Consider the following 6,434-nt stretch of genomic DNA (forward strand, 5'->3'; position numbering starts at 1 on the left):
ATATTTTTTACCCAGATACCTACAGTGTAAGCATGGGCAATGACACCTACAGATTGGATAGTTGAACAAAATGTGAATATCCCTGGAATAAAGAACTGTTCCAGAAACTGTGATTTATATTCTAGAGCAGACATGTCAAACTCACATCACATGACATCGTGCAACGTATCGGGACAGTTTTGCCATTGCTGGCAATGGGGTGGGCGTGGCTTCCACATGGGCCAGCAGTTTGACACCTGTGTTCTAGAGTAAATAATATGTGATTTTCGTGTGATCTACCATCTAACTTCAAACCAAATTTCAGAAGTTGATCCTTAGCACAGATTTTTCAGGTTTTTTGCTGTACTACGATCATAATGTCATGAAAAAATATTGCAATTCAAATTAATCAAATTATCGATTATCTTGAGATTTCAGTGTATGTGCTTCAAAGAATAAGCATTTTGGACATATAATTATCCTTCAGTTTTTGAGAGACTTTTAAGAATGGAGTTAGATATAAAAGAAGTCAAGCAAAAGTTCAGTATGCAGATGTAGACATGGGTGATGTATGGTGGTCAAGATCCAGAGACTGTTTTTTTCATGGTTTCCTGGAAAGCATCTTTCCAGCATGAAAGTTTAAAGCAAAAGTTATTAAGTTTCATATTAATATTTATTAATGTTAAGAATATGTAAAATGATTCTGCAGGCAAAATTTTATTTTGTACTCCAATGGTGTTAGATTCATACTGTAAGGATGATAATAAATTATTGTCATACTGTATATACCTCAGTGCAGGAATAACATTTTTTTTCTCCTTGACAGCTCTTGTTTGTCTGCCAACCTACATGGAAGCTGTAATTAGTAGAAGTTATCTGAACTCTCAAGGCTATAATCTATGGAGTGTCAGCTTGATGGATCCAAACTGCAGACCAAAGATAACACCATATTATGTTATTTTCAACATACCATGTAATGGATGTCAGACCAGAAGAGATGTATGGAGACTTATTAGAATGTTTTTGCTGCATGGCTCACTCGTTCATTAATTCTTTCTTTTTTCCTTAAAGCAGAAGTAGGGAGCATTCAATCATTCAAGGATTTATTTAGGACAATGCTCCAAATTGAAATGTGTTTGTGACAAATAACAGGAGCTCAAAGCACAGTGACTGATAGGATCCATTTTCTAATCTGTAGCCAATCATTTCTCTATTTTCTTAGGTTTCTTTCTAAAGCTATACCCTCAGTGTAGGTTAATTTTTCATGGACGTTTTGAATATGGGAATGCCTATATTCTGACCGACATCTATTGACACAAATCAATATTTTTATAGCATCTCTAACATGATTGGTCCAGATAAAAAGGATCTTATATTAATTGTTTCGTGTTTCAAACAGGTTGATGCTGATACTATTACATATTCAAATGAGATCTCAGTAATTGCACCTGCACAAGACTTTATAAGAAGAATACCAGATCTTCTCGTGCATGTCAACTGCAAGATGCTTCATAACACTTGGATAGAGACAGTATACATCGCTCGGCAAACAAAAGAGATTAATGAAACACAATATGGCCTATATAGTGTGAACCTTACATTTTATGACTCATCCTTCTGGAAACCAGTGAATGATGTACCTTATTATGTCGTATTAAATCAAAGGTTATATTTGCAAACTTATCTCTATAGTTCCGATTCCAACCTGCAGCTGTTTTTGGATACTTGTACAGCATCACCCTATTACAATGATTTTACAAATCTAACTTATGACATTATCAAGAATGGGTAAGTACTTCATCCTCTTGCAGGCTATTTGGTTTTGTGGGGAAATTAATTTTGATTGCTTTTAGTTTTCCAAACATTTATGTAGTGTAGTTATTTGATAGTTAAAATATGGCCAATCCCTCTAGGTAGATCACACCAGAAACAATATTCACAATCCCATTTCAGTTGTGTTTTCATGTCAACATGATTCTCTCTCTCTCTCTCTCTTTTGGAGTTTGCATGTAACATAATTCTAGGAGTAAATGCTTCAATACATAACACTATGCCCGGCCAAAAGTTCTAGAAAAGTTGCACTATTATACTAGACCATATCTAACAGGAAACCTATTGTAATACATTTGGAATCTCAGGATCATTGTCACTGTAGAAATTTTCCCTCACCCATTATAGAATAGTGGTTCATTCCTAATTTGTATCAAATTTTCTGCAGAGGATTCACATTTGCTATGGGTTTGAATGTGGTAATCCACAAAAGTGTTGATTACATCATTCCCATCTACCCGCTTACTTCCTTCATGATACAGATCGCTTAATCTCCTACATTCTGTCTTTATTCTGCTACCGTTATATATACAAAAGGCAAAGGTTTAAAGCTGTTATTACCAGAGGCCCTTTCATTGGGACTGTCCATGCTAATTATACCCTGAGTTGCAGTATTCTAGAAAGTTCTGGCCTTTTGATAAAGAGATCCAGATAGCATACATTCTCATTTGTTCACCTCTCTGTCTCTGTCTGTCTGTCTGTCTGTCTGTCTGTCTCTCTCTCTCTCTCTCTCTCTCTCTCTCTCTCATTCCCTCTCTGCTTTTGATTTCCTTTTCCTTATGTAACCAGTAGCTACATTTAAACCAGGAATATGCAACCCAAGACCCTCAAAATAATAGATGACTCTTGAATTTTATTTTTCCCCATAGACCATCACAGATTGTTATTAGACTGTCATTTTTAATGCCACAGAAGGAAAATTCTTAAATAAGGGATTTATTTACATCAAACATATGTGTCAGTTAAATCAAATCAAATGTAACTCTGGCTTTCCTCACCCACTACATCTTGGAGTGCAGTCTGTAGCATGTAGCCAAAGGGCCATCTGTGGATTTTGACCTTGAAGAATTTAATTAAGGCAATATATTTATTTCCTTGAGATTAAAATCAGAAGAGATTCCAATGACATGGGTTGCATGTGAAAGTTTTATTCATTGCTCTGAAACCAAGCCCCTGCAGTGTTCCTTGTTCCTGGTAAATAATTCTGAATCAGAATATATGTGTATTGACAAATCATTTGGCAAGTAGTTTGGATAGTCTTTTTCATCAAAAGTTACGGTTTACCTCTTCTGACCTGGCATTATGTCTAGTTTGAATTGATATTATAAAGATTAAGTTGATATGCATCTTTTATTTTTCTTGCGAAAACAAAGCTTTAAAATTGAAAGAACAGTAAAAGAGCATATGATGAACATTACCCGGAAGCAGTGACACTTAATCAGAGCTTTCATTTATGCCTTCAGCTTGGCAAACCAGAATATAATTTTTACATGCAACCTAACCATAGTTATGGTATTCTTGTGGTCCAATGAGACCAAAGATCCTAAATCATAAAGGGTAAATTTGAACTTTGCCATGAGTAGAGCTTGATTCTTGGTCAATCTATTGACTTATCCATGTAATTTTCTCTGAAAAATACCAACAGGCCAAATCCTGCTTAGCTTTCTGTCAAGCTTGGCTAGTTTTTCCACTTAGCTTAGCAAATGGGATAAAAAGCAGTCTAAGAAGATGAATAAAATACGTGAAACCAAAGATTAGAACATATTCAGCGGGACTGTAATTTAAATTTTGTGCATAGCAATAATTAATAAATGAAAACTATAGGTCCCTTTGTATATTTATCACATAAATTGAATTTTCCAGACAGGGGCATCTGATATAAAATACATTATCTTGTAGTATAAATAAAAACTCCACACTAAATAAGTTTTTCTACTTATTTTTTTTAACTGGAACATTCCTTTACTTCTTTCTTTAACAAAGTATAAATAGATATCTTGAAGAAGATATAAATAGATATCAAAAGAAGGCTTCCAATGTATCAATCATTCAAAGCTGATTTTCTTCCCCGTGAAAAATGTTAATTGACTTGATTTCCCATGAATGTCTGTACTACTTGCTAATGTCATTAAAGATAGCAGCCATTAGAACATATTGTAACTAATGATTCCCATACGTTGATTTATGTAGTTTGATGATAGTCATCTTTTTCTGGCCTGAAAGAATACAAATTCATTTAATTGGATGACATTTGCAGCGGTGGTTTTATTGTTTTTTTGTGTTGCCAAAGCATGTTCAGCATTTTTGAATATTAACAATTCCATTGTGAGAAATCAGAAATATTGTCTGAAATATAGGAGGCGTTTATTGGAACTAATGGCATCTAGGAAAGGGGGAGGGGATGTCAAAAGAGGCAAGACAATAGTGAAGACCCTTTTGTAGTGCATCAAAGCCACAATAACACTCTTGCTTGTTTAGACTTCCCTTCTCATAGATACCAATGTTGGAACTCAAATAAAGTGCTATATTTCATATTCAGATGTTTTTAAGATTTTTCTCAGAGAAAGTTCATTAGTTGGGCATGGACATAAATGAATTCAACCGGATGTATCTTTTGTTTCAGCATTATACAGGATGCTGTTTTTGTTTTACTTCCATACACAGAACATTCATTGCATCTAGATTATTTTAATGTGAACAGTTTGTAAATTAGAATATAATAAATGCAAGTACTGGCATATTAATTAATACCAATAAATCTTCCTTTATTTTGTTTCTCTGCAGGTGTGTTAAAGAGTCTACTTATCAGACTCACTACACCCCATACAGAAACACTCTTCGCTTTTCTTTCCAAGCCTTTGCCTTCATGGGCAGACATCCAGCAGTTTACCTGCAGTGTAAAGTGGTGGTTTGCAGATCCTATGACTATAACTCAAGATGTAATTGAGGCTGTCTGCTCAGATCCAAGAGAGATATAGGCTCCTATCAGGAGAACCTAGATGTCATTATTGGCCCCATCGAAGTTCTGAAGGATGGTGTTCAGAACAGAAACTTTGGTAAACTGAAGCAAAAAATTTTTAATGGTTCTAAAAATAATCAGTGCCGCTCAGTTCTTTCAAGATGATAGTGCAAGTAGCACGAAAAATTGGGAGAATTGCTGGAAAGCAAGATATAATTTGAAAATACTGTTATAACCACAGTCCTGATTCACGCTGCCTGTTCTACAGTATTCCTTATTCCTGATAAATAATGTTCAGTCAGATTATATGCATATTGGCTTATGATTAATTGATCACTAATTTATAGGATGCTTTTCGATCACAGTTCAAGTAGATGAGGTACCATCATTTTTTTTTGTTTGTTTTTGCAGAAGCAAAGCAGGAAGCCCAGGAAAATTTGGCAACTCCTGACTCCCATGTACCTTACATTGTTGCTGCTGCCATCCTTGCACTTGTTGTCATGACTCTTGCAGGAATTATTCTGAAAAACAAGTGGAAAAGATCAATTCCATATGAAATAATGTGAGGACTTAAAATCTTGTGTTATAAACCAATGCTTGAGTTAATTGTGATGGACTTAATCACAATTGGATGGATTGTGTCCTCAACAGTAATACTGATATTTCTCCAATATATTAACATTTTTGTGATTTATGTTGATTTTGCTTTTACATTAAAGTTAAAAACTAGGAAATTAGGACCTGAAAAGTTTGTTAACATCTATAGTAGCAACCTGCAAATATGCTTATTTCCCCCTAAAATGAATACTATCTAAAATATATATGTTGATTGGATTATACAGGTTATCATGAACATATTTATGCATTTAGATTATACATGCACAAAGACACACACAGAAACACATACACACACATATTCACATACAAGCTACATCAAAAAACCCTTTGCTTAAGTTTCCCAGTTGTTATCAGTTGTTATCAATTCAAGGTATACTGGGCATATATTTCTATGGTCATTTGTCATATTCTTGAACACACTATCCCAGTGATGGAGAACCTTTTAGAGACTGAGTGTCCAAACTGCAACCCAAAACCCACTTCTTTATCGCTGGGTGCCAGGTGGGCGTGGCCCACCGGGTGGGCATGGCTGTGGTGGTCATGGCAGATTGGGTGGGCATGGCCAGGGTGGGCGTGGCCAGCTCGATGTTGCTCGTGGGGAGGGATGCCTGTGGGGGCCGGGCAGGGTTGGGGAAGATCCAGGGGGGGTCTCTGGCAGGTGGGGCAGTGGGCAGGAGGCTCACAAAGCAAGGGGAGGCAGGGCGGGGGTGCCATTGTCACAGGGCAAGGCGAGTCAGGGGCGGGGCAGCTGCTGCCTGACACCATCAGCCTCTGCACCCAGAGTCCAGTGAGCGCATGGGTGCTGGGATGCATCCAGCCATGTGGGACCTCGGTGAGTTAGCGGGCGGTTCATTGAAGAGGGACAGTTGCCATCTCCGGAGCATGACACACATGCCCACAGAGAGGGCTCTGAGTGCCGCCTCTGGCACGCGTGCCATAGGTTTGACACCACTGCACTATCCAGAGTAAAGGGATGGGGCTGGGATGTCATTCCATACAATGTGGCTCAAATGTCTCTTCGGTCATTCCCAGTCCAGGATGAAGGTAT

General features: G+C 37.0%; 1 pseudogene; it reads left to right on the forward strand.

Annotated features, from left to right (window-relative positions):
• Positions 1-1,324: 1,324 nt before the first annotated feature.
• LOC107296528 lies at positions 1,325-5,334 on the forward strand (annotated as a pseudogene).
• The last annotated feature ends 1,100 nt before the right edge of the window (positions 5,335-6,434 follow it).

This window comes from Protobothrops mucrosquamatus, unplaced genomic scaffold (genome assembly GCF_001527695.2).
Source record: "Protobothrops mucrosquamatus isolate PMUCROS unplaced genomic scaffold, P.Mucros_1.0 scaffold_203, whole genome shotgun sequence".
NCBI classification, from domain to species: Eukaryota; Metazoa; Chordata; class Lepidosauria; order Squamata; family Viperidae; genus Protobothrops; species Protobothrops mucrosquamatus.